This window comes from Glandiceps talaboti, chromosome 17 (genome assembly GCF_964340395.1).
Source record: "Glandiceps talaboti chromosome 17, keGlaTala1.1, whole genome shotgun sequence".
Lineage (NCBI taxonomy): Eukaryota > Metazoa > Hemichordata > Enteropneusta > Spengelidae > Glandiceps > Glandiceps talaboti.
Genome location: NC_135565.1, coordinates 14,057,209 through 14,084,105, shown reverse-complemented (window position 1 = coordinate 14,084,105; position 26,897 = coordinate 14,057,209). Strand labels below are relative to the sequence as shown.

At 35.1% G+C, this 26,897-nt stretch overlaps 2 protein-coding genes across 9 annotated transcripts in view; one reads left to right on the top strand and one right to left on the bottom strand.

The window, feature by feature from the left end:
- Nucleotides 1–21,449, bottom strand: part of LOC144448316 (uncharacterized) — a 41,792-nt gene extending 20,343 nt beyond the window's left edge. For 2 of the 3 annotated variants that reach the window (XM_078138504.1, XM_078138506.1), the window contains exon 1: nucleotides 21,356–21,449. The gene's annotated coding sequence lies outside the window, so the exon portion shown is untranslated. Of the gene's footprint in view, nucleotides 1–6,431; nucleotides 6,497–21,355 lie in introns of those variants that run through there. The other variant, XM_078138505.1, reaches the window with a different exon arrangement.
- A 3,516-nt stretch (nucleotides 21,450–24,965) lies between these two features.
- The window catches only part of LOC144447939 (uncharacterized), a 21,767-nt gene continuing 19,835 nt past the window's right edge, over nucleotides 24,966–26,897 (top strand). For all 6 annotated transcript variants that reach the window (XM_078138052.1, XM_078138051.1, XM_078138048.1 and 3 more), the window contains exon 1: nucleotides 24,966–25,121. The gene's annotated coding sequence lies outside the window, so the exon portion shown is untranslated. The remainder of the gene's footprint in view (nucleotides 25,122–26,897) is intronic.

Sequence of the window (26,897 nt, the reverse complement as noted above, 5' to 3'; positions counted from 1 at the left end):
GATTTCTTGTCTATAGAAGGCACTGTTTTCCCCTGAGTCACTTCAGAGGCATGTCGAAACAGTGGATTAAGTTTCAGGAATGTTGCTACAGATGACCTTTAACCTTGTAGATCAACCTTGTATCAGAGAAAGAGCCAATTATTTGACCTGTTGGTTTCAATCTGACACATTACGATGATATCAATGAAACACACGACCAAAAGATCAAACTTTTCATCAGTTTAGTTATCAAGAAGTACTGTCACCATGGCAACACCAGCATCAGCTGACAATCCTGGTGAAATGTCAAACTAACAAATGTATCTCATCAAATAGGGGTGGAAATACTGTGTATTCTGAACAGATGTGGATGTTTACTTATCGGCAGCAGGATTAGACCATGTTACAAGACACACCTTTTTCATAATTGTATCCATTTCACCAACGGTACCTGTCAACCAATTTAATTCAAAAATTGCTTATCCAAATCAGGATAAATACAGAAAGCATCAAGAATATTATTATCCTGGGATAATTATCCCGATAAGGATATATTCCTGACTATATATGGAAATAAATCGAAATAAATATATTAAAATGAACACACATAAAACGATTAAGAACAAGAACTTGTTTAAACAATTTTATCTATTTTTTCTCATTTGAGAATCTATAACAATTTTGTGATCAACATAGTGACTTAATTTGATTTTGTTTATCAAAACAGTAATGTATCAAATAAACAACATCAATATTTCACCATCCATGCTATTTTTTATACTTTTTTTTCAATAACAAGCTGACAATAACAAGTACTTCTACTACACTCAATGTGTATACTTAGTATACGTGACAGAATGTACAACTTCCGATAACCATATAATCAAAATGAATTATGTCCCATGAATTGGTACAAATTGTATAAGTACGTATGTCTGAATCTATATTACTCTGTTTAATATCTACAGTCCCTGAAAAAAACCACCAGTGTGTTTGCCTGAATTAAATGAGCCAAGAAACGATTTCACGCAAAGACAACATTAGGTAAAAACAACCAAACAACCAAACCACTGATTAGCTCTGTTTTTTGCTATTTGCCAGTTCCCAGTCACACAGGTTTCAAACTTAACTAGTGACTTTTCTTTCATTTTCTTTTCTTGGGAATGTATGAATTTCTTTCTCTTCTAGTGATGTAAGTGTATTCCTTTGTGTGTGTAACGAATAAATAAATAAACAAATAAACAACTGATACACAAACAACAGGTTGACCTTGTACATTCAGGTGATGTTTGTATCAGTTTGTTTATAATTGTCAAAGTTATAATGTAGCAGTAACTGTCCTATTCCATTGTTATAACATGTGCATTCTATCAGTAAACAGAGATATGGGATCCCAGCTCCTATGGTGTTTATACTTAGACAAGTTATCAGCACTAATTACATTGGATATCTTTGCATGCATCTTATCTCATTCTTGCTTACCAATACCATCAGCAAATGCACCAGTGGTTTTTTTTAGAGAAATTGTATCTCAACTCAGAATAGAACATTATCTATCAATAGACACAAGATGAGTTTATCAGATGTTGTAATCATGTGGTTTACACTGTACATAAAAACAATATGATTTAAGTTGATATTAATAGGTCCATATTTGCCTTCGATGACATCAAAAAATAGTATTGCTAATACAGTTACTGACATATTGGAATCTGTAAGTTTAAGTATTATTGAGTTGTAGTGAATTATGCCATCGTCGTAAACCACAGGCACCTTCCAAAACGCAGTGTCGCAGAAGATGTAACAGCGTTGGTTTGAGAGAATGAATTATGCCTGAAGACCAGGTTTGACTTCTGCCAATATAATATTTAGTGATGACTATAGAGTGGAGTATGCAAATCTACATTTTAGTCTGAAGCAAATATTACCCCCCCACCCCTACCCCTACCCCATCCCCACCCCCTACCCCCATCTATGTAACCTCCCACAACTCGACTTTCATACCTGTTAGTTTTAACAAGTCCTTCAACCACAATGTCAACAGTTATATCCTGTCTTCACTGAAGCAATCTGAATAGCTTGTTATTGTTGAAACAGATTGCCGAAACAAGACATTACAGTTGTCAAATTTAGGTTTCCTGTATGTATTAAAACTTAAGTGACAGTTACTGAAACTTCTGATATTATTTATTGGTATTTCTGTTTTGTACTAAGGCTGGACACAGTCATCATATTACTTCTAATTACTATTTCAGCAAGTGTTATATCGCCCTCTATGTTGAACTCAGGAAATGTATACAACCTACAAATGCAGGATGTTGTTGTGACAGCAGTTTTCCGTTTTATGGAGACTTAAATTTTTTAATAGAAACCATACATAGTACTTAGAACAGAAACTGAGTCAGTATTCGGAGTGTTTCCATTAGCATTTGAACAGCTTAAAAGTATAAAATCATGATTTCTGTCAAGCTGAACCTTAATTGGGTCTAGATGTGTAAGTTTAAAATGTAAATCGACATAGCATGGTACTAATAGCGTCGGAAATTGAGTCTGTCTGGGAAACATTTCTCAACTCCTTTCTGGGTTGTGTACATTGTATTACACATAATATTTTGGTGTGTCAGGCTTTGGTTTCAAGATGGGAATTTTGAAAGTGTAAATTAACTAATTTGCTAAAATATGAGGAATTATACAATTGAGTACATGTGGGAACATTTTTGTATTTGTTTTATCTCCATGCAACAACATTATTTTAATCATTTACTTATCAAGTTAAACAGTACTTTTATTTGGAATTAGGAGCTTCTGAGTCACATTCTTGATGAATTTGCATCAACAGAAAAATCTAAATAACTACTTTCTACTGGGTAATGAAATTTTAATCAATACACACAATATAGGGTTGATAAGCTAAGAGCTTTCAACTGCAAACAATTTACTGGGGCTTATTTAAATAAGGAATATGCAAATGAGGAATGCAAGGAATGTGTTAAAGCATGTAAAATGACCATTTTACCTGGGTCTCCCTCAAAAAATTATGGCAACCTGCAAATTCATTTTTACATTCATATTTCACTAGACACTACATATATTTTGATCTCTCAAAAGTTTTCCATAATTTTCATAGATCGAACTATTAGAAGCCAACAATTACAACTGAAATACAATAATCTCAGTTATTTAATTAGTTGTGTTTGTCAATATGATTAAAGAGAGATTAATTCACTTTAATCTGATTACGTTATCTGGATATAGATATCTATAAACCGATAATACACTGCCATTACATCACACATTAAACTAATTCATGTATCAATGACTGTATTTTTTTCATGGGGTAGTCACAGGTTTGGGAGTGTGTACGTGGACAACTCTACTAGGTTCCTAAGACAGAGATATCTATAAACCGATAATACACTACAGTAGCATCACACATTAAACTAATTCATGTATCAATGATTGTATTTTTTTCATGGGGTAGGCGCAGGGTTTGGGAATGTGGAAGTGGACAACTCTACCAGGTTCCTAAGACATAGCTATCTATAAACCGATAATACACTACAGTAACATCACACATTAAACCACAGACCCCACACAAAAGGACCTCTTTGTACTGTAAGTGGATAAACGTACCAGGTTCGTAAGTCATTTATTGTAGTTTAGTTAGGTTTATTATACATAAATTATTTGTCTTTGTACCTTTCTATTTTATCTTTTGTATTTCTGACATTTTTGATGATTATGTACATAAATGTGTCTGACCATGATGAAATCCATAGCAACAACTGGGTAATAAATAAATAATAATAAATAAATAAATAAATAATAATTAATAATAAAAAATAATTAATTATAATAAATAACAAATATTTAAACTCATTCAGATGCATATACCTTGAATACAATATGATTTGTAAAAAAATCACAAAAATAAAGATATCAACTATACTATTTGAAGCGTGTGCCGTCTGGCATTTCAAAACTTCATACCATGTACAATGTTATGTATACCACATGATATTGGTTGCGGTACATACTTCATTCTTGTGGACATTGGTCTTAAATTTGACTGTAAGATACACCGCGTCGCTATGCCCTCACTGGCCTGCTCTGTATGTGAATGGGGTTGACCTGTGTGTGCGGTACATACTTCATTCTTGTGGACATTGGTCTTAAATTTGACTGTAAGATACACCGCGTCGCTATGCCCTCACTGGCCTGCTCTGTATGTGAATGGGGTTGACCTGTGTGTGAGCCCCCCCCCCCCCCCCCCCCCCCCCCCCCCGCTTCCCATCATGGTGTGTGGGTGTGTGAGGGCCCCATCACAGTGTGTCGCATACTAGCTTACAATCAATCTTTATTTTATGCTATACTTACTAGCAGAGAATGTGGTAGGGTACAAATCTTGAAAAAACAAAATGTAATATACAATGCTCACAACTGATCAAAAGAAATATACATTGTACACACAACTTGCTGCATGGAGCTACTGGACTAGAGTCTCCTATCAGTAGGACAATCAGTGGTCAACAACATACACTATTTTCTAGTCAAATATTTTCAGAAATCATCATGACAACAGACACAACACTACTAACAGTACAAGTCTGTCTAGTCAAATATTGGCGACAATCCTAAAATATATTAATTTAATTTAAACAATGACATCAAAACTGAAACAACCATTAAAAATTTGTTTTGTATTAAATGTTCACTTTTCATATCTACACGTAGTCTAGATTCTAACAATGCCAACAGTACTACAATTGTAAAACTGATGACCTTTGACCCAATAGCATGACCTTAAAATGTTGCTTTGAACTTTCGTATCCATTCTCATGTTAACAATAATATTTTTAAAAATGTTTTCAACCTTGTTTTATTTTTAAAACTTTCTCTCTATTTCAATCACCTAGAGTTTAAACACCAAACATAACAACACAGTATCTTTTCTAAAACTATTTTAGGGACTGGAAGTTGGAATTCAATAAATAATGATCTGAAAGTTAGACAAGACACAGATGCTTTCAAGGCTAGACCCACTAAACATTATTACTAGGATTTGTATGCATACCTCCCCCCAACCCCCCAACCCCCTCCTTTGTGCCCTCTACTGATAGCTAAATTTTGTTGTGGGTCAAAATGAGAAGCACTGGGATTTCTTGTGAGTCACCACACAGTAAAAGATAGGGGAACACCAAATTTTGGTGTGTCACTAGAAATTGTGTGCATCGATCAGTGGCGCGTTGAGGGCACACTAGCACACTGCCCCACTCCCAGCTGTGATATCCATAGCTGGTATTACATACTTGGAGATAAGATACTCAAATATACATACAAGTATATGAAACTGTTAACTTCTCATACTATAGCGCACACAAAAATGACGTACATTTCTTTAGGACCATTAACGGTTTCTTTTGTATCAATTCTTAGCCTAGGCTATAGAGCAAATATATACCCACATAGATTAAAAAAAGAAATTTATTACTATTATTGCAGGACTCTGGGGTGATGGACACAAGTTGTTTAAATGTCGGTGACAATGCATAAAGTATGCTCTGTTGCTAGGACAGACATTCTGTTGCTAGGTTAGACTTAAGAGTTAATTACGTCTTATGCCAAAACATAATAATATTTAACCTTGAAGTCAGTATGCTCGGAGACTTTAATAAACTCCTAGTAATGTTGGCTATCATCTAGATAGATAGATGTTGTAATTAAACATGTCGCAGGTGTTGATATTAACCGTTTTATGCAGCCCTTGCATCATTCCAATTAGCTCACGTGTGTTGATATTACCACCAATTTCTTAGAAGAATTGTACCACCCATGTATATCTATGTCATGAAAATAACGATTATTTGATTTCTTGATCTACACTGTGACTTCCACTCCACACACTACGCATGCATTAATTAGTGTATCAGTGCTTGAGAATAAGTCAATCTTCTTGTTCTACTGGATGCCAATGTGGTCTTTAACTAAAGTGCTAATCACAGAGTGGGAAAGCGATATATAAAAGCTAACATTATCATTACATGTACTGTATTATCACTTAGAATTTGGAGTCCGGAATAAAATAAACATGTACAGTACATTAATTCATAATGTTAAAGAAACACATATAGGATGTAAGAGTTTGTTTTCTTACGTCAAATGACATGACCAACTTCTCCTAGCTGTATCAAATTTATATGCAATGAAGTTGCAGCAGTCAAAATTCAAATGTACATAGCCAAGCCAAATTTTGTTGTTGTGAGTCAAAATGAGAAAAACTGGGATTTCTTGTGAGTCACTACATATACATAGTAAGACTAAGAGATATAGGAACACCAAATTTTGGTGTGTCAAATTGGCTTAGAGGGCACACTGACCCCAAGTGCCAACATGTCTGTCTTAAAAACTTAATGTACATAATATGCATGAAACACTTATCTTACGTTACTTACCACTTTCACAGTGACAATACTGTAGCGTAGAAATATTTACACAAACCCTGGGTTATCAAACTTGAGTTTCCTGCTTGAAGTGGCATGACCCCTTATGTTACTCAAAAATCTTCAAGTTGAATTATGTGAAAATATGAAATGCTATCAAATAACATTGAGTTATTTTTATTTTATGTTAGTGAAAGTATTACGACGGGTGAAGAAATATTTATCATAAACTGAAAACTGAAATCCAACTAGGGCCCCCTAAGTCACTTACAAATCCCTCACCAGGATGAAGGAAATATTCAAAATAAATACTAATATATTGTTACTCTCAATCTGTTGACATTGATTTACATATGCTCATTATAACTGTATAGATATATATGCAAATTGTAAGTGCAATTTTGATGCTTTTAACATGCAAGCGTGATTCGTTAAAGTCACACCAATGAAGATTAACGCTGTTATACCAAATAACAAATATGATGTGTGCTATATATGGTATCATGATATTTAGAATACACAACAAGGAGGTCTACATATTCTTACAAATTCTTTTACAATGACTTGAAGATCTATCTTACAGTATTTCAAACAGCTTGAAGTAACTCTGTTTACAACTGTTGCTAATGTCAGTTTAATAAACTTCACCACATTATATCGAAGACTATTTCCTGTCAGGGAGTTTACACTAGGTTATCAGTTAATGAACACACTTCCAGTATCTTATCATACTGCACATCTTTCCTGTGTTTTAGGAAAAATCCATTTCCAGTGTAACAATTTCTCAAGCATGTTTTGTGGTACAAAAAGTGCATACGTAATGAGTAAAACAGTTGCGATCAACAAATACAATCTCACATTTTGAATCACTCTTTAACAAGGATAAAGACAAGATGTGTACAAAGTAGGTACAAAGCCTGACTTTTATCTGTGGAGTAAATGAAAAGGAACGATACACCGCCATGTTTTAGGGTAAATATTCAGTATATACAAATGTACATGTAACATAAAATATGTGCAAACACTAAAGTAAATGGAATTTGCCCTACATCAAAACAGTTCAAAGGGAGAAGCACACATGTACAATGTACAAGTAACTTACATTTTGTATACTAGTAACTGTGGTTGGAATTTACTTATGAAATATTTTGGTAAAATTCCACAATATACACACTGTATATATCTTAAATACACATTCCTAACCGTGCTATCACACATATATTTAATAAAGTTTCGACCATACAGTTTTTATATGTGCCGTCATAACACAACTAGACATTCACCTAAATGCTTTTTTTCCCAGGGGTGCCATTGGTCGACTAATTTATTTGACTTCAGACCTCTATGTGACAGTGATTTGATAATTTGCCAAACACTAACTTCATCTGTGCTAAGCCTTGTAAAACATTGTTAACCAAGTACATGAATACAATGTTCTGTCACTTGTAATGTTGTCAATAGAAATGGACATACAGGTAGTATTAAAGACAACCAGACAAGATTTCTGCGAGATTTCGCAGTCATCAAGATTTTTGCTTTTTATTTGGCAAATTGATTAGAAAACATCACAAATAAATAAAATATGCAATGTAGGTACATCAGAATGAAAACACTGCCAGTTTTAGGCCAGGGTTTCAATCCTAGATTCTTGTATTTATCTTAACAGTGGAGTCATACATGTAAAGATTACACCTGGTCATGTGTTCTGTCCCCAACTTATCCCATAGGTTTACCAGACAATTACCCACTGTTTTTTCCACACATAAGTATTAATCCTGATATGAACTGGGCTGATGCCGCCTCTAAATAAAACCCAAGTGGCTGTAGCCCTTTAGCTCTTTATTGATAATAACTATTCCATTCAGATAATTTCACCCAGACATCAATGACGACTGTACATGCCATAACTATTCTTTGCCTACAATGGACTGGTATGCATACCTGTCAATGATTACAGTGTACTGTGTATGAATCCTAAATGTATCGTGTTCTCTCATTAGTAGTATCTTATCAATAAAGACAGATTACAACATGGTCGTTAATTTTTTGTGAGAATAGTCACCCATTCAGTTTCAATAAATTGACAAGAGATATTGACATACATTCCAACATTTGTAACAAATAATTTTTGAAGGGATCAAATTGTGTTCAAGTCTGATTATTCACTAAATGTAAATCAAAGATCTTGGGAGAGACCCTCCAAGATCTATAATCAACAAAAATTGTACAAAGTAATAATTCTTATCATTACTTTTGTGGCTGGTTTTTAAGTAAAACCATGATCTTGGCCCACCCATTCATTCTTCCACTACCAGGGTTTCCTACCAATATTAGTTACAAGTGGTGGTAAAGTAGGAAAGATCTACATGCGAGTCTCTAAGTCGATCTTCCCCAGGGTTCGGATCCTGAATGGTATGTTGAAAATCTACCTTCCCAGGTTGTCTACTCCTACTCAGGTTCCGTACCAATATATACACATTCTACCAAATTTCCCACCTGTTACCATGGATACCAAACCTTAGTAAAGCACTGCTAATGAACTTTGACTATAAATTCAAAGTAACCTAGGGAGTCTCAAAGTATAGTATGACATCATCATGTTTAGGAATGTTAGAGTCCTCCCTAAGTTACTAATAATGTTAAGACTCCTATAAATAACTTGTCTCATGAATTTTATGGTAGACTATATGTATATTAGTTTTCACACACCTTGGCCACTGCATTCCTTCATGAACTAATTACTTTTTAAACATTACTAGGGAGGGCAAAGGAATGTAATTTCTAAAACATACCCTACAAATATAATCAGAACACCTTGTTAATTTTAACAAACTTCCATTGGAATGTAAATTTTAAGTTAATTTTACGGATTACATGTTTTCTGAAAATTGAATTTCTTAAAAGTAAATTGGGAAAATTTATCATAATTGTAAAGTAAAAACAAAATTGATACAGTGTAGTAATAATACAGCAGTTATGCTAACTTTTGGAGAGAGAGAGAGAGAGAGAGAGAGAGAGAGAGAGAGAGAGAGAGAGAGAGAGAGAGAGAGAGAGAGAGATGGACAGAGACATAGACAGAGACAGACAGAGAGACAGAGAGACAGAGACAAAGACAGAGACACAGACAGAGACAGAGAGAGACAGAGACAGAGACAGAGACAGGGACAGACAGACAGACAGACAGACAGACAGACAGACAGACAGACACTGGGAGAGAGAGGGGGGAGGGAGCGAGGGGAGACAGAAAGAGCACGAGAGAGAGAGAGAGAGAGAGAGAGAGAGAAAGAGAGCACGAGTTTTTTGAGCGTTTGAGATTTTGAAAGAGGGAGAAAGAGACAATAAGATATATAATGACAACTTCACTTTCCTGCTATCTATTTGAGAGAGTTTGAAACTTTTAACTTTGAGAGAGAGAGAGAGAGAGAGAGAGAGAGAGAGAGAGAGAGAGAGAGAGAAAAAACAAAAACAAACTCACACATATACATGTAGTTTCCAGACTGGTACAGCAACACTGTCAAGCACGCTAAACCAAGTCTCGATGCTAAGTACCATAATACTACCTAGATTTACCTGAGTATCTATAAATATTTATGGCAGAAAGTTAAGTATGTACCTATGGACTATACACCACTTGAGCATAAGGTGTCAACATATTGGTATGTTACACTGAGTACGTCTTTTATAATGCTAACAATTCAACACATTCATTTATCACAGACAACCTATTATTACATCTATGGACACACCTCCTAAATTGTAGGTTAGGGATTGGCCATAATAATTAAAATTTTATCTAACGTGGAGAGCATTATAGTCCAATACAACCTGTGTATTTAGTGCATAGAACTAAATCCTACCCATAGCAACCTCTATACTACCAGGTTCTTATTTATAAAGCTGGGCTGACTGAGGCACAATTGTGGTTCAAATCTTGCAGCAACTTGCTGGAGACTTGGTCATTCCGAAACCTACATGTATATACTAGTATATTCTGTGGCAGCTTAAACCGGCAACTGGCAGAGCTGTTCTGAGTCAGCCATTCTAAGCCATTGACCATGAATTAAATGTAGCCTAATTGTGTCAAGTCATGTCTGGATTTATACCTATGATCCCTAGCCCTGGTCAAGTCAGGATTTCAACCATCGTCCCTTGCCTAGAGTCAAGTAGTATAGGCATTGTGGCTATCACCTCTCTATAGCACTAGCCTAGCCTGTTTACTGTGCTGATTGTGACTCCCATTAATGGCGTCTTCTACTGACAGTTATGGAAGTCAGTCAGCGCAGCAAACAGGCTACCATTGCCAAAACCCCTACAAGACTTAGAAGTTTGTAAGGTACTCCATGCTGGGGCACCCTCAGGCATCAGGAAACCCCCTTTAGAGCAGGCCAGTGAGGTTGGAGCAACATGGACAGACGTATCTTGACTCTATGCTACTTGTAGAGATTGGTAGTATACTAACAGAAGTGTCTTTGCTTTGTACAACAAAGAATTCATTTGATTCCTGGCAGATTCCAAGGCTATATAAAACACTAATATCTTTTTAAGAAGTTTCACTTGTGTTTTTATGTTTTGACAAGCACATACTTGTTACATCTCATCAAAAAAACAAACCATAATCATTTTAAGTCCAGTTACACATATAAAGAGAACAGCACACATTAAGTTTGATTACGTTTTATACAAACATACAAAAGGTGAGCTTTTAAAGAGAAAGGAAAACTTCTAAGGATATTTAAGTTAGTACCATTGTGTAAAGATCAAAGGGAGAGACATAAACAATGTTTCCAATACAATGTGAATGAGAATACACAGAAAGTTTTACAGTAGTGTGTGTCCAAAGATTCACGGCAGGCCCATATAATTTGCAAATGGGACATATACAATGACAAATGTGGTTTAAATTTCCATAGATCTTAATTTGCATAAAGATTTATATCCAGGTACACAAAGGTGGTCTGACTACAGGTAGGACGAACCCTGCACAGAAAATTTTAGATATTTAAAAGTTAAGTGTGTGTAAAATTAAGTTTCGAGGCAGACACATAAACTGTACAGATTAGGTAGAATGAGAAATGCTTCAGGAGATTTTGATATTAATATGTGTCAAAATTCAAGACAGACAGACAGACAGACAGACAGGTGCAGGTAAAGTACACGATTGCAGATAAACATTTAAAAGAATATACATTGACGTGTATTATTGTTGTGTAAAGATCCATGTCCAGGCACATACATACAGGGTAAGGACACGCATAAAAGGCAAGGAAATTTATAGAGATCTTCAAATGAGTGTGTTTCATTTATTTTTCAATGCACACACATAAAGAGGGTTAGTTAGGATGATACATGCAGGTGAAATTTGAAGAGAGATCTTTAAAGTTTAACTGTGTCTAAGTATCCGTGTCCAGGCACAGACAGATGAGCAGGTAGATTAGACAAAAGGCAAGGAAACCTTCAAGAGATATTAAAATTTAGTACGCGTTGAGATCTATGTCCAGACACAGTAAGATGAGTATGGTCAGACAATGCAAGATATGTATAATGATAGCCTAGAACTAGAGGTCATCACAGGTCAATTCACTGAGACTGGGATAACCAGGGGGTGAAGTCTAATAAATCACATCCTATACAGGATAATGTACATGGCAGATTCCAAAGGTTCAAACAAATGATATTCCAACTTTTCACACGTTTCACTTATGATTTTATACAGTGACAAGCAAATATGTATATTTGTTTTGACATTGAAATGTCTTGTGAATAAAGATCTTCACTCCAAATTTGCTACATACTTGAAAATCCCAATTACACAGTTTAAGTATATAATATATTGGAAAACAGACAAAATGGAGACACAATACTGAATCCCAAATTTGATCATATTATTCAAATACTATCTGCTACAGGTAGAATTTTATCGTATATACGCGTTTACAAACCATGAGAAAAACACACTTGTCTCAAGTACCCACATATGCCATAAATAACAAGATTACCAGTTATACTAAAAACTTCCACACTTAAATTCCAATGTACAATTTTCAGTCTTGGTATGTCTTTACTGTCGCAAACAATAAATACAGAAAATCTAAATATATGTTATTAATATTGGATATTTATGTGATGTTGAGTATCAATCCAAACAGGTGTATATACATACTTTCTGACCACACCATGTAAGGTCTGGCTTTGTGATTTATGTTGTATGTAAAGTCTGCAGTTGTTAACTGGTATTACCTTTAGAACGACCTTGTTTTTATATCTTTATTGACCAGCCCAGAGGTCACAGTTCACTGACACTCACCAGGCCACATGATTCATTTGTATAGTTTCTCCCCTACTAAATATGGTACTCTGTGTTTAACTTCATTTTGCACCAAGAAATACTTGTAGCTCACAAAAGCTTTCACCAGGTATCCACTGTGGCTTTGTAGCCTGAACATTTGCACAGTTTAGTTTCCAACATTCTACGGATATTCTTATACATTTATTATTTAATACATTTTAATATTCAGTAGACATTTTATAACAATATTGCATTTCCCTTTTCTAGAGTATAATGATAGACATTTTAAAATATGCATTACGTCCATAAGATGACAGAAATTACATCCATAGTTATTAGAAATTTGAAAACAAAGTTAATTATTTGAGAAACAGAGATAAAATTCCAAGTAGCCAATACATGTATGTATTGAAGTACTGGGTTTTAGATCCTTTCTGCATTTGACACATAATGAGAAACAAAGATAAATTCCAAGTGGCCAATACATGTATGTATAAAAAGTTCTGGGTTTTAGATCCTTTCTGCATTTTCTTGTAGAAGACATACATTTTGTATAACAGAAAACAAAGATAAAATTCAAAGTGGCTAAAATTTGTATGTATTGAAGTTCTGGGTTTTAAATCCTTTCTCAAGTTTCTGCATTTTCTTGTAGAAGCCACATAATGAGAAACAAAGATAAAATTCCAAGCGGCTGACACTTGTCTGTCTTGAAGTATTGAGATTTCACGGCCATTGACTCTTTAAATTCTGGATCTAGCACTTTAGTCTGGTCGTTTTGTTGACACCTTTAACCTAAGCCATGTTTGCTGCATTCTTACCTTTGCACTAAAGTGATGTCAATTGTACAAGAACACCCATTTACAAACATGGGTGTATCGCCCATTAAAAGATACAAACACAAACGTCCATTTCGTCACGTCTTTTCTTTTCCAAACTTTACAATTTCTGTCGACTAGTTTATTCAAGTCCTGTGTCTTTTCATGTGACTTGTCTATTTTATTATTCAAATAGTAACATACCAGAGTGTGTGGGCAAGATGAGAATAAAAGGTTACAGTTTTCAATATATTACATTTACAGCTCAAAAAGTCAGAATTTTCACGAATTTTTCAGACATACTGCAAGTAGTATTTTTCTTTTCTTTTATGTGTGTTGTTCTGCAAGCATGCCACAGATGAGTAATCCTTTCAGGACTAGAAACTTTCCTGCCAAAAATTTTGAACAAAAATTCTTTTTTCTCTGTAATTTTTGGAAAAAGATCAACTTTATTTTAGACCAGAATTCAAGAAATATTACTTCCCAATGAAGTAATATTCTTAAATTTTAGAAAATGTTCTATTGTTCTAAAAAAATGTTCTATTTATTCCAATGTCGTCTCTAGGAATGAAAGGGTTAAACAATAGAAACTACATTAATTTGTAATCAAAATTCCTAACATAAATAAAGGCGAAACATGACGCTGAAATTCATGTTTCATTTTTTTTCAAGTTTTTGTTTCTCTCTCACAACCAATTCGCACTCTATATGAAAAATAGACTACAATACTCTACACATTAAACATATCAAAATTCATGGAATTTTTTTTCAAGGTCTGGTCAAATGCTACATGCCTACTGGAAGTTTTGAAGGACTAATGCTTGTACTAGATACTATTTCAGCTACCCCAACTGTCATTGTGACTTTGTGAATTTCACTCGTCCACAAAATGGTTACAATAGTTGAAATGGTAGTAGCATTAGGAACGATTGCACAATGTCACACAAGCTCAAAAAACAAACATTGTTCATTCAGGACAAAACCCCTCCAAACCCAACCCCTCCCCTCCCCTAAATAAATACTCACAAGTGTGACATCAACACATTTATATATGATGTAAACCATAATAAAGTTGTAGCAGTCACACCACTATATGATTGATGTAATGTAAAAACATGATGGTAAACATGAAGTTCCAACCTTATGAACCTGTTTACTGAGATGATGGTAAACACATCAAAATACTACCGGAAACCCAGGACTGTATCTCACATTAGAAGAACATTTTTATAAACTTATCAACACTTAAGTAGTAAATACAGAAGCTTTTATCAATAAAGATGTGAAATTTGGTTAGAAGTGCGAAAATGAAGTTCAGCAATCGCACTGGCGCCAGACCCCCAACCCCCACCCCCCACCCCCACAAAAAAAGTTTGTTTGTTGAGCTTGTGCAACATTGTGTGATCATCCCAAATGTGTAGTTTTCACAAGACTCGGAAGATCACTGACCTTTCTACACACATAGTATGTGTCATACAAACAAACATATACATGTATGTCATCACCCACCTTGAGGAGTGTCTATGAAGTTTGAACAAAGATTTTAAACTTTTTAATAAGTGTATAAATTCACTAATTCCAACAAAATCCTATATGCACAAGTGATAACATTTTTGATTAATGAAATAATGCGCAGATAATTCTTCTGGAACAAATATTTGTGTATTTATATACAGTATTCCCTAATATCTAACTACGCTTATTCTATCTTTCAGGCGTGTTCTATATAGGGTTCTTTTAGGTGCGTGTATTGTAAAATCATTGTGAGCATACCTTACTGCTTATACTTGCGCAGTTATCATACTAATCCATAACATTCAAATATGTAGTCGGGTGGTATAACCTGCTGTATATCGGCCTTGATAAAGAATTTTGATTCAAAACTTCGGATTGTATTTATTCATTCAGACTGTATAGCTCGTTTCTTATGCATTTCTATGTACAGTATGCAGAAGATAAGATTTGCATGAACAAGTTTTAGTTTGTGATTTCTCATTGAGTTAGACGAGATGAAGAGAATTGATACCATGGATAGCCTGTTGACTAACACTAAAATCACAAAGCAATCTTTGACCTCCTAATTACTTTATTAAGAGAGGTTAATTGAACAATGTACACAATGGGAGGACAAATTCTATGGTTGATCACAAATTGTCAACTACCATGCAGTCAAGCTTTCAAAGGAGAAAAATTAGCCGATAAAAAGAGGGCACTGGAAATAGTGGTGCGAAAAGAATGAAGGCTATTTGTCATAATAAATGTCACAGCCCAGACAGGTAAGTTTGATAAATTCCTACAAATAAATTCACAAATAATAACATTTATGGTGCTAGTAGTATACACTGTCTGTACACTACTTTGTGTCATGCAATTTACAACTCTAAATGGTGTGTGTTTGTTTGTTTGTTATGTTCTACAATAGACAGTTTGTTAGTCAGTTTTCCTTCAACCACCCATTCATGCATCAATTCAGTCATCCATTCACTTTCATTTTTGTATTCATTCATTCATTCATTTATTTATTTATTTATTTATTCATCTATTCATTCATTCATCCATCCACTTTTCCCTCCCTCCAATCCATCCATCCATTAATCCTTTCATCTATCCATCCATCCATCCATCCATCCATTCATTCATTAATTCATTAATTCATTCATTCATCCATTCATTCATTTATTCAATGTTCTCTGTAACGTCTGACCTCATCAGACTCTCCAAAACACCATGTATTGAATTGCAAGGAGATAGACAGATTTGACACAGTTCAGATGGCTGACAATAGAAGTGTAGTCTAGTTATCATTACACAGTAAAATCTCAATGACATTTGATGGATGTCACAATTGAAGAACATCTGTTGAGGTTGATATCATCAGTCCTTGACCTTATAGGTTGTATTCAATGAAACAAGTTGTAAATTGTAATTATCCCTCCCCACTACACAGACACACAGACACATAGATATACAATGTACACATAGATACATGTATATGCATACATACATACATACATACATACATACATACATACATACATACATACATACATACATACATACATACATACATACATACATACGCATGCATGCATGCATGCACACACACATGCAGACAGACAGACACACACACACATACATACACACATATGCATGCATGTATGCATGCATGGTGCATGCTTACATACATACAGACACATACAGAGACAGACAGACAGACAGACAGACACACAGACACACACACACACACACACACACACACATACATACATACATACATACATACATACATACATACATACATACATACATACATACATACATACATACATACATACATACATACATACATACATACATACATACATACATACATTGTACATACATACATACATACATACATACATACATACATACACACACCCTACCTTTAGCTCCCATAATTGTTTACTTCAGCAGACAATACAAGTTACTGAAGCTTGAAAGAATATTATTTACAATGTACATCCAATTCAGTCATTGTCTAAATTATAACACAGTACAGTATGTCAAATGAGTTCATTGGTCATTCATCTCATAACTCTGGTATCTGGTTGTGATATTTTGTACTTTAATAAATTCTTAACATTGTTATCACCAAAATATTATTTGACCAGAATTCCTATGCTCTCTCTATATATATATCCCAAATAATCTGAAAACTTTACCTACATGTACCAAACTATGTGGATGTTGATGTCAAGGATTGGAGTGAACTTGTAATCTAACAAACAGCTCAAGACAAATATGTCTAGAAGGAGAAAACAGGTAGAGAAAATCTCAAGCTAAACTTCCATCTAAACATTCCTAACTCTTTACTCATTCCATCACAAAATAAACTGAGACATATTATTTTCAAACTTTACATAAGAAGCATAAAAGAAATAGTCGTAATCTCACAGGAAAACATTCTCAATTGAAAAATGAGACTATCCTCAACAATTTTGATGCTAAGTATATACAGCAAGACCGCATTTTTCATGAGATTTTTTTTTGGAATTGTTAATACACCACATTTTTGACATATATTTATCATTAAGAAATAGTTCTACAATTTCTATCTAAAACAAAGTTATATTACACCAAAAAATTACAGAAAAACAATGATTTTGATAACATTAATCCATTTCAATTCTAGACCAATATGATATTATTATTAACGTGCATTTTTCATTCTTTTTTTTGGTAAAAGGAATTGCGAATATGAGGATTATTTTTATGACTTTTCTCAAGTAAAGTAAAACAGTAAAGATTTACCAAAAAATACTGTGAAATATTAAATTTTCACTTAGAATATATTTTCATCTTTTTCGTTGGTGTGGTTTACTGCTAAAATAAAATCCCCTGAATTGAAGTTGAAAAAACTTTTTGTATGAATTCATAGATAATACGCATACCTTCCTCATCAGTGAAAACTTGGTACAGGAAACACAGTAAAATTCTCTTTTCAGTGAAAATTAAATCCCTAGAAAATATAGCATATTTGATAATATTTGTAATTCCAGACTACACACAAGACAATAACAGCCCTATTGTTTCCCAATTCCATACTGTACACACAAGACAATAACAGCCCTATTGTTTCCCAATTCTCATAATCTCATTGTTATTTCAACTCAACAAAAGGTCATTGACAACTTCATTACATACACAAAGGTCACTATACAGTGTTGACTTAAGAGTGATAGGAAAACTGATGTACATAACTTGACTGTTGACTAGATAGTTTCTGTATCAGTAACTATGTAAATCATACACAGTACAGGTATGTCAAGTATGTATACTTTTATATGCTCACATGGATGTGTTGATTGTACTTGATACAATCTCTCTTGAATTTCCAATTATGGTAAAAGTTATCACAAAAGCTAGAAACACTAATTTGTATATACCCACACATTGCATTACTACGGGACACATACAAGTATTGCATGTAAAATGTACTTGCAAGTAAATTAAATAGTTGCCCATTTATTTGAACCCTGGTTATGCCATACTCAAGTCCATCTGTGGTGAAAAATTTGCCGTACTCATATCACTGTAGTTGGACTGATAATCTACGAACTCAAGCAAGTAGGAAAATTCCACCCGAGTTCACGTCTAATATATTAAAGTCATTTTATTTTGACAGTGAAAGCCTGTAAAGGTTATAAGTCATTTTACCAGGGTCCCCCCATCAGTTAAAGATTGGTAAGTAGGTAAAAGCTACCTGGGGTTCACCAGTCATTTTACCAGGGTTCCTTACCAGTGTGTTTGTTATGGGTGAAGTAGGTAAAATCTACCTGAGTTCACTCCCTAGTCATTTTACTAGAGTTCCCTACCAATGTTTTTGTTTCTTAGTAGTTGAAATCTACCTGAGTTCCCCAGTCATTTTTACCAGGGTTCCTATAGTTACCAGTTTTTTGTTGTGCTTGGTTTAGTAGGTAAAATCATAGATGTATTACTAATACAATACATCCATTTTAAAAGTGTTCCCTAGAAGTGTTTTGTTAAGTGCATTATGTAAGTAGGTGAAATCTACCTGAGTTCACCAGTCATTTTTACCAGGGTTCCCTACCAGTGTATAAGGATCATAGGTATGTGTATGTGTATCCCATCAAAATGATGGTACAAAGTATAGGTCATCTATCCACTTTCCACCAGAGCCCCCCCCCCCCCCCCCCCCGGTGCCATCTAAGCCAATTTTACATGCCACTGATGTGCATACAATTTCTAGTGATGCACCATGTTCCCCTATCCCTTACTACTATGTGGTGAATCAAAATATATCCCAGTTTTTCTCATTTTGACTCACAACAGTAACATGTAGCTATCATTTAGAGGGTATACCGCTCTCCCCTCCCCCTCCCCTCCCCCAACCCTCTTCCTCCATTCCTAGGTCCACACACACCCAAGCAAAAATAACACTGTAAACATTGACAATTATTTGCCATAGCCAACACTATGGCGTAGAAGTCCAACAGTTAACAGTTGACTGGTTGTATTATGGATATGTAAAAGTACAAACTGATGTGCAACCATCCATAATAATGGAATAGGTAATCTGATAGAGACTATGCCAACATAAACACAATACTTTCAACTCTTTTTTGATTATACATCACACATGGTTAATAACATTACCCTAGGTGAACATACAGGGGTCTGCTATTTCTTGGCTCTATGTATAGACTCTAACATACCAAATCTCATACGAGTCACAGCCTTTCGGATGGCAGAATGGCGACCACATCTTATTTTCAATTTTCAAGAGGTGATTTTTAATGTTAGTTTGTATAGAACCATCCATCACTATTTTTTATCTTTTAAATATTTTAAGAAGGTTGATGTATGGAGGGGCTATGATTTAAGTCTTTAGAGAAGTTATTTTCATTAATTAACTTTTATTTTCTAGTAGAAAAAAATCAACAGTAACAAAAACTGCAAAAATTCCATGCAAAAATATGGCACTGAAAGAGAGATGAAGTTACACACACACACACACACACACACACACACAATGTACATACACACAAACATACATGCATACATTATACATACATTTGGCCACAGGGTGCTCAGGCTCAGTTAGTACATGCATACATACATACATACATACATACATACATACATACATGTATACATACATACATACATACATACATACATACATACATACATACATACATACATACATACATGTATACATACATACATACATACATACATACATACATACATACATACATACATACATACATACATACATGTATACATACATACATACATACATACATACATACATACATACATACATACATACATACATACATACATATACATACATACATACATATACATACATACATACATACATACATACATACATACATACATACATACATACACCTACCCACCCACACACACACACACACACACACACACACACACATACACACACACACACACATGATATACCTAAAAGTACATATGCACGAATGCACACATACATGTATATGTACTTTGTAGTATGACTGCACTATAGTTACTGAAAACATTTCAGTCAAAAATCACTTTCTATAACTAGAAACTTTCTATAACAGACTGTAGCAGATCAGAATCTGCCACAATATAGCATTTAACCTTTCTCATATAAAGATATTGATAGTCATCATGTACTAGTACCACTTAAACTTCATCAAAGGTATTTTTATTGACAACACAATGGTGAAATGTGTCACTCGTACTACAACTTACAAATATTTTGACACATACATTCTCTAGTGGCTATATACGTTCCGATTGGTTGTTAGTGATTGTGATGTCACGCCTGTATCTGTATCTATCTAATAGTGGTGGGAACATACGCCCAACACTACATGATAACGTATACCATAGAAGCCATATTGGGGCTTGGCTCATTATTTATGCATACATATACACTTCGGCAATTTCTGAAAACTTTAAAACAGCGGTATAAATCATAGGATGTTGGCTGACATTTGGTGACCCGTACGTTTTACAGGCACCTCGCTGTGGCCACAGGCTCGTATATCACTTTCTGTTGGCTATCGCTTACAGGATGTATTTTATGAATCAATTTTATACCATGTACAATGCTATCACTGAATCAGCACTGAAGTACCTTACACTGTACAGGACATTCTCATACTATGCTAATGACCGCATACAGGTAGATGGTCGAGCCCACCTATCCGGTTGATTTTACAAGTACGCCAGCAAAATCCACATAGGACAAGAACTTCTACACTTCTGGTACATTCTAAATGTGTTACTATTGTTAGTAGAGACAGACTTACCTTCTAGTACCAAATCTGACGGAGTTGTACGGAGCTGGATGCGTACAGACGTGGTGACCCCAAATGTCGTCCTCGCAGATCAAAACCCAAAAAGTAAATAAAACAGCAAACAAGGGAGGCTTTACACTGCGCTTGCGTGACGTGTGCAAAAATCAAACAACTTTGCGCAAACTTAAAAAAAAAAAAAAAAAATCTTTTTATTTTAGTTTCATTTGCACCCCCGCGCTTACAACTCACTGCTTAGGAATCTCTCTAATTCAAAAACACGTATATGATGGATAGGCAAGTTAAAGTGAACCCACAGACAATGGAATTGCAGCACTAATCTCTGTACAAAAAAGGTATTATGGAAAACACAAAGCCGTATTGTGTCACCTAACTTGAACACGTTAACGCTTCGTTGGTAGACAACACAGTTCGATATCGAGTTTACGATGGTTCAATATTGTTAGTAACACCAATGTAAGAGAGATTTTCACTATGATAAAAGACAACAAAGGAAATCGACTTCACTTTTTTTTAAGTGTGATGCAAATGTTATTACTTGTATAACAGAGTGTGAATTGTGTAGTGTCTCAGCTGTATGTATGTATGTATGTATGTATGTATGTATGTATGTATGTATGTATGTATGTAATATGTGTGTGTGTGTGTGTGTGTGTGTGTGTGTGTGTGTGTGTGTGTGTTCTCGTGGGTAAATATTTTCTGTATACATTGTTTGTTTTTTATTTATTCCTTCAAACGCAAGATTCTTCTCAAATCAAACACCGCGTTATCACGAAAAAATGAATATATGCAAAGGATTGCTTTTATGATACCATAGAAAGCACACAAATCTTGTAGGACTACCACCACTTGTGTCTGTCAATACAAGAAGGCTCGATAATTCAAATATGTAACATATAGCATGGTATATTATTAAACGTTTTTGTTGTTCTCAATTCAGCGTTTATAAAAATCATACACGCTGTGGTGAAATCTATAAAGCTCACTAGCACATTGGCAAACGTAAACGTCGATAAAAAGTGTGACAGGCAGTATCACAAAGTATAGAACTACAAAAAATCGATTACGAACGCTAAATATTTAATTTGGTTTATAAAAGGTTCTATAGTATAATCATGACTGGTGTACATTCAAGATTGTTGGCAAACACCAGAGTGGCGGGAAATTTGATGATGATGATGATGATGATGATGATGATGATGATGATGATGATAATAATAATAATAATAATAATAATAATAATCGACGACGACAACAACAACAACAACAACAACAACAACAACAACAACAACAATATACGAGTCTAGTGAATCATAGAAAATTACAAGTGGTTAGCAAGATATGAACTGTGGTGGCGCAATTGCGATTACAGTAGGGATCACTCGATGTCACCATCTAGGAATGTGTCACATATTTTATCTTTAAATAGATTAGTACACTTTAAGAATGACTGAGTCAATGCAATTTACGTACTGTGTATTATATGTCGATAAGGGTTGAGAACAGAAAATACTAGTCAATGTAGCTAGTGTATGATAGCTGAAGATAGTGTGTTTAAAAGTTGATCTAGAGTGTGTTATCTCCTCAGCCTACATAACAGCTGGAATTCAGTATCGTAGCTCGGTTGTCAAAACTTCGAATGATTCATTCGGATATTACTGTAAAACTGTGATAAGTAACTCACTCAATTAGTCTAAACGAGGTACAAACCACTTTGCTAAATATACGCTTATGAATGATGACGATGGTGATGATCGACGACGTAATATGCAAGGTCAACAACGGTCAACTCCAGATAGTACATCCAGTAACTGTTCACTTACAACTTAAAGATTTTTCCGATACTACATGTACCGTTTTCACCTTTGTATTTGTAACTATAGAATCTTTCTATATTTATTCGGGACATTTTCATTGCACCATGTACTCCACTAGAGTACGTTCGCCCTGCTACCCTCGTATGTATTTTAAGAATTTTTTAATTGTAACAGGGTTTAAACAGGCCTGGAATAAATGTATTCTTAAACGATGATGATGATGATGATGATGATGATGATGATGATGATGATGATGATGATGATGATGATGATGATGATGATGATATGATGATGATGATGATGATGATGATGATGATGACGATGATGATGACGATGACGATGACGATGACGACGACGACGACGGTGGTGGTAGTTGTGGTGGTGGTGGTGGTGGTGGTGGTGGTGGTGATGGTGGTGGTGGTGGTGGTGGTGGTGGTGGTGGTGGTGGTGGTGGTGGTGGTGGTGGTGGTGGTGGTGGTGGTGGTGGAGGCGGAGGTACATGTATTACATGTAGCACTGTATGACCTTGGCCTGTGCTAAATGCGCTTTTGTATTTCATAATTAACCTTTTACGACCCATACACAGGCCACTTATGATATATCATATGTAACCACAAACTATCAAACTTGAAATTTTACATTTAATGAATCAAGACCCTGTGTGTGGTTCTTCTTCCCTTTCCAAATAAACAAGTTCCTGTCGTATCTGAGTAATTTCAGGCAAATGTTCTGCCAATCTGTCGGTGACGGATTCACACCACGCATCATTAAAGTCCCTAATAGAACGTTTATTAATTCTATCCGGTACACTATGACTTCATACAAAACATCAGGTCATTGCAATCAAGCTGTGACACACTGTTCTTGACCAGCATCATTTTAATTAACTGTTTTGATAATGAAAATTGCAACGGTGTTAGTACGATAGGGACAAACACTGTGACAATCTGATCACATACTAGTTAAAGTTTTGTTTTTCATTTCCTGGAGAACTAACCCAGCCACTTGGCTAGCTGACTCAACGTATTAGTACTGACTTTTCTGTTCAAACGAACGGCACGGTATTGTCAAGCCGAACAAGTCTGTGGATTATTGTAGAACAAATTTAAACATCGATCTCGCCGCTTCCAAGTTATGGATGGAAATAGTGGAAACAAAACGTTAAAATAACTCCATAAGTAGTCTGCTCAATTAGAACTCTCTGAAATTCATTATAAACTGAAATTTCATTTCTTGTTTGTTGGCTTTTGTGAATCAGTGTTCCCATAGTACTGATACCCTAGCCAATATTGTCGAGTGAAACACCAGCAATATCATCCCAATGGAACGATCATATTCTCCAGACAATTCAGATATCAGTCAGTCTTAGACGGTGACCCTGTGAAAGCGAGCCCTGGTGGGAGATAGATCAGATATACCATCACTCGGTCCGGGTACAATAATAAACAGCTTACTAGACATATACAATTGATAAGCTTCCGTAATTTAGCGTTGAAGTTAATAGTGTCTCAGACCAGTGGTCTGAGATAGTGTGTATGGTATTGTATACTCGTAAGTTTGGCTTGGGCGACCTCCAGAATGAAAACAGCACATGACAGTCGAAGGCAAATTTTACCAGCTCCATCTCTCTTCTTAGCAACTGTCCTTGGCGACCGGACCTATCATGACAAAGTTTACGCAGACCACCAATCGACTTGCCAGAAGGGTGCACGTGATCAGTATTAAGTTTCTTATACCAGCATATGTCGCCTTGTATTGGTGCAAATCATCCCAGCTGTTCGCATATCAGAAATAGGTGAAATAATCTTGAACGCTGTAGCATTTTTGCACACGGCACTTCGGAGGATAGCTGTCCCAAGTAACTTTCTCCTCCTGCAAGGCAACCTACTACAGACTCTATCTGTCTCTGCCTTCTTCTTGGTTCCACTTTCTTCTTCACTCTGGTAAGTTTTTCGCAATGTTTCTATTATTTTCACACTCTTTACCCAACTTTGAATGTTGCCAGCTTATATATTATCTGTTGCCTTCGAGTGTAGCTTGGTTCCTAAAAAAAATTGCCAGCATTTCTTGCGTGTATATAAGAGAATTGTTAAGTCTATGTCGTTAGGTTGAAGAACTGTAATTATTATAATCATCACCAATGTGTTAAAAGTTTTTGTAAGCATTCATTGCAATTAGTTGTTAAAATTACGTGATATCGCAAGAGAAAATGTGTCGAGATTGGATTCTAATTTTTTCCACATTCTAGTTACGGTTCAATGTCTTACCATAAATGGGAACATTTTTAAATGTCTGCTCGTCTTCGTTGCCATCTCGTCCCAGCCTCGTTTTTTTTCTCGTCCATTCTCTTAACTTTCAAAAACCTGACACAGTTAGTAGATGTCAGAACTAAATTTTATGCTATTAGGGGGGACACTTTTCCGATGTTGAAAGTTTAGATAGATTTTGCTTTTTTTGATGGATGATAGCGACAAAAATCTACTTGCATATTTAATGAGGTCATTTGAGTTTCCTGAGTGAGGGAATCGCAAGTATGTGTAAAATGTGAACCTTTTCAGAAATTGTGCTGTGCGCATGCGCATTCAAGGGGCAGTTTTGGGGATTTCGATGCCCGTTACTTGTATTTATAAAACTATCCGCATTCATCGACATTGCTATAGTCCAGTTCTTTTTAATCTAAAATTTGAGAGCAATGCGACGTTCTTAATATGAAAGAAGGCAATCTGATTGACGTGACAGTTGTCGTCTGCCTTCTAAAACATCTGCACATTCTTGGAATGTCTGGACTACATGTTGTATTTTTTTGTATAGGTTTATCTTGTCTTCGGCCTCATACTTTCCTATTGAGAGAAAAGAGATGAATGTGACACCGGTGAAATAACATAAACCACAAACAGTCAATTTACAAAATTTACATTATCGTCGCTATACCAAAACTCCCACATAACGCCTCCCTAGCGTACTCGTCTAAATTCCCATAAAAGAACAGACAGGCTGGGTTCGATGCATATAAATAGAGCGGTGACCTCAAAGTTTCCGAAGGCGAGTACTAACAAAGTTCGTGAGATTATTTTACAGTACGTTGTCAAATTAAATCATATACCACAGTAGTATGTGGGCTGCGAGTATGCTAATACATTACGTTAACCACAGTCACTTGTGAGCTAATATTTAATTCAAGGATGGTTATTTTACAAAATAATGGCGTTTTTATATTAGGTATTTACAAAAAATACCGTCACGGGGTGTATGTGCAAACAACGGTGATGGTATTTTTTGAATATTGATCAATATCTGTAATAATGCTATTATTTTGTACTATTATTTTAGCTCACAAGCGAGTGTGACCAAACTTTGTATCGAATAATCGTTCTATGTATATTCCTAGCACGACACTGTCCTATAGATTCGTATGAATCAGGAAAGTGGCATCGGAATGTACATAGAATGTATTACCGACGCAGACTTTGCAAACAGGCAACTTAGGGGCTAGATCAATAGTTCAATGTAGGGTAAGAACTGTATTCTTTTAGTTTGAAGGGGGGGGGGATTGGAACGATTTTAGTTCTCAAGCTTCGATTTTACTTTTAATGGAATCTATTTTGTGCGCCTAAATACAACTGTGTCTACAAAAATTCATCAAATTATTGAGAAATGGAAGAATTTTCAGTATAGTAAATGCATGGCACTAAAATACAGTGAAGTGTCAATAAAAGAGC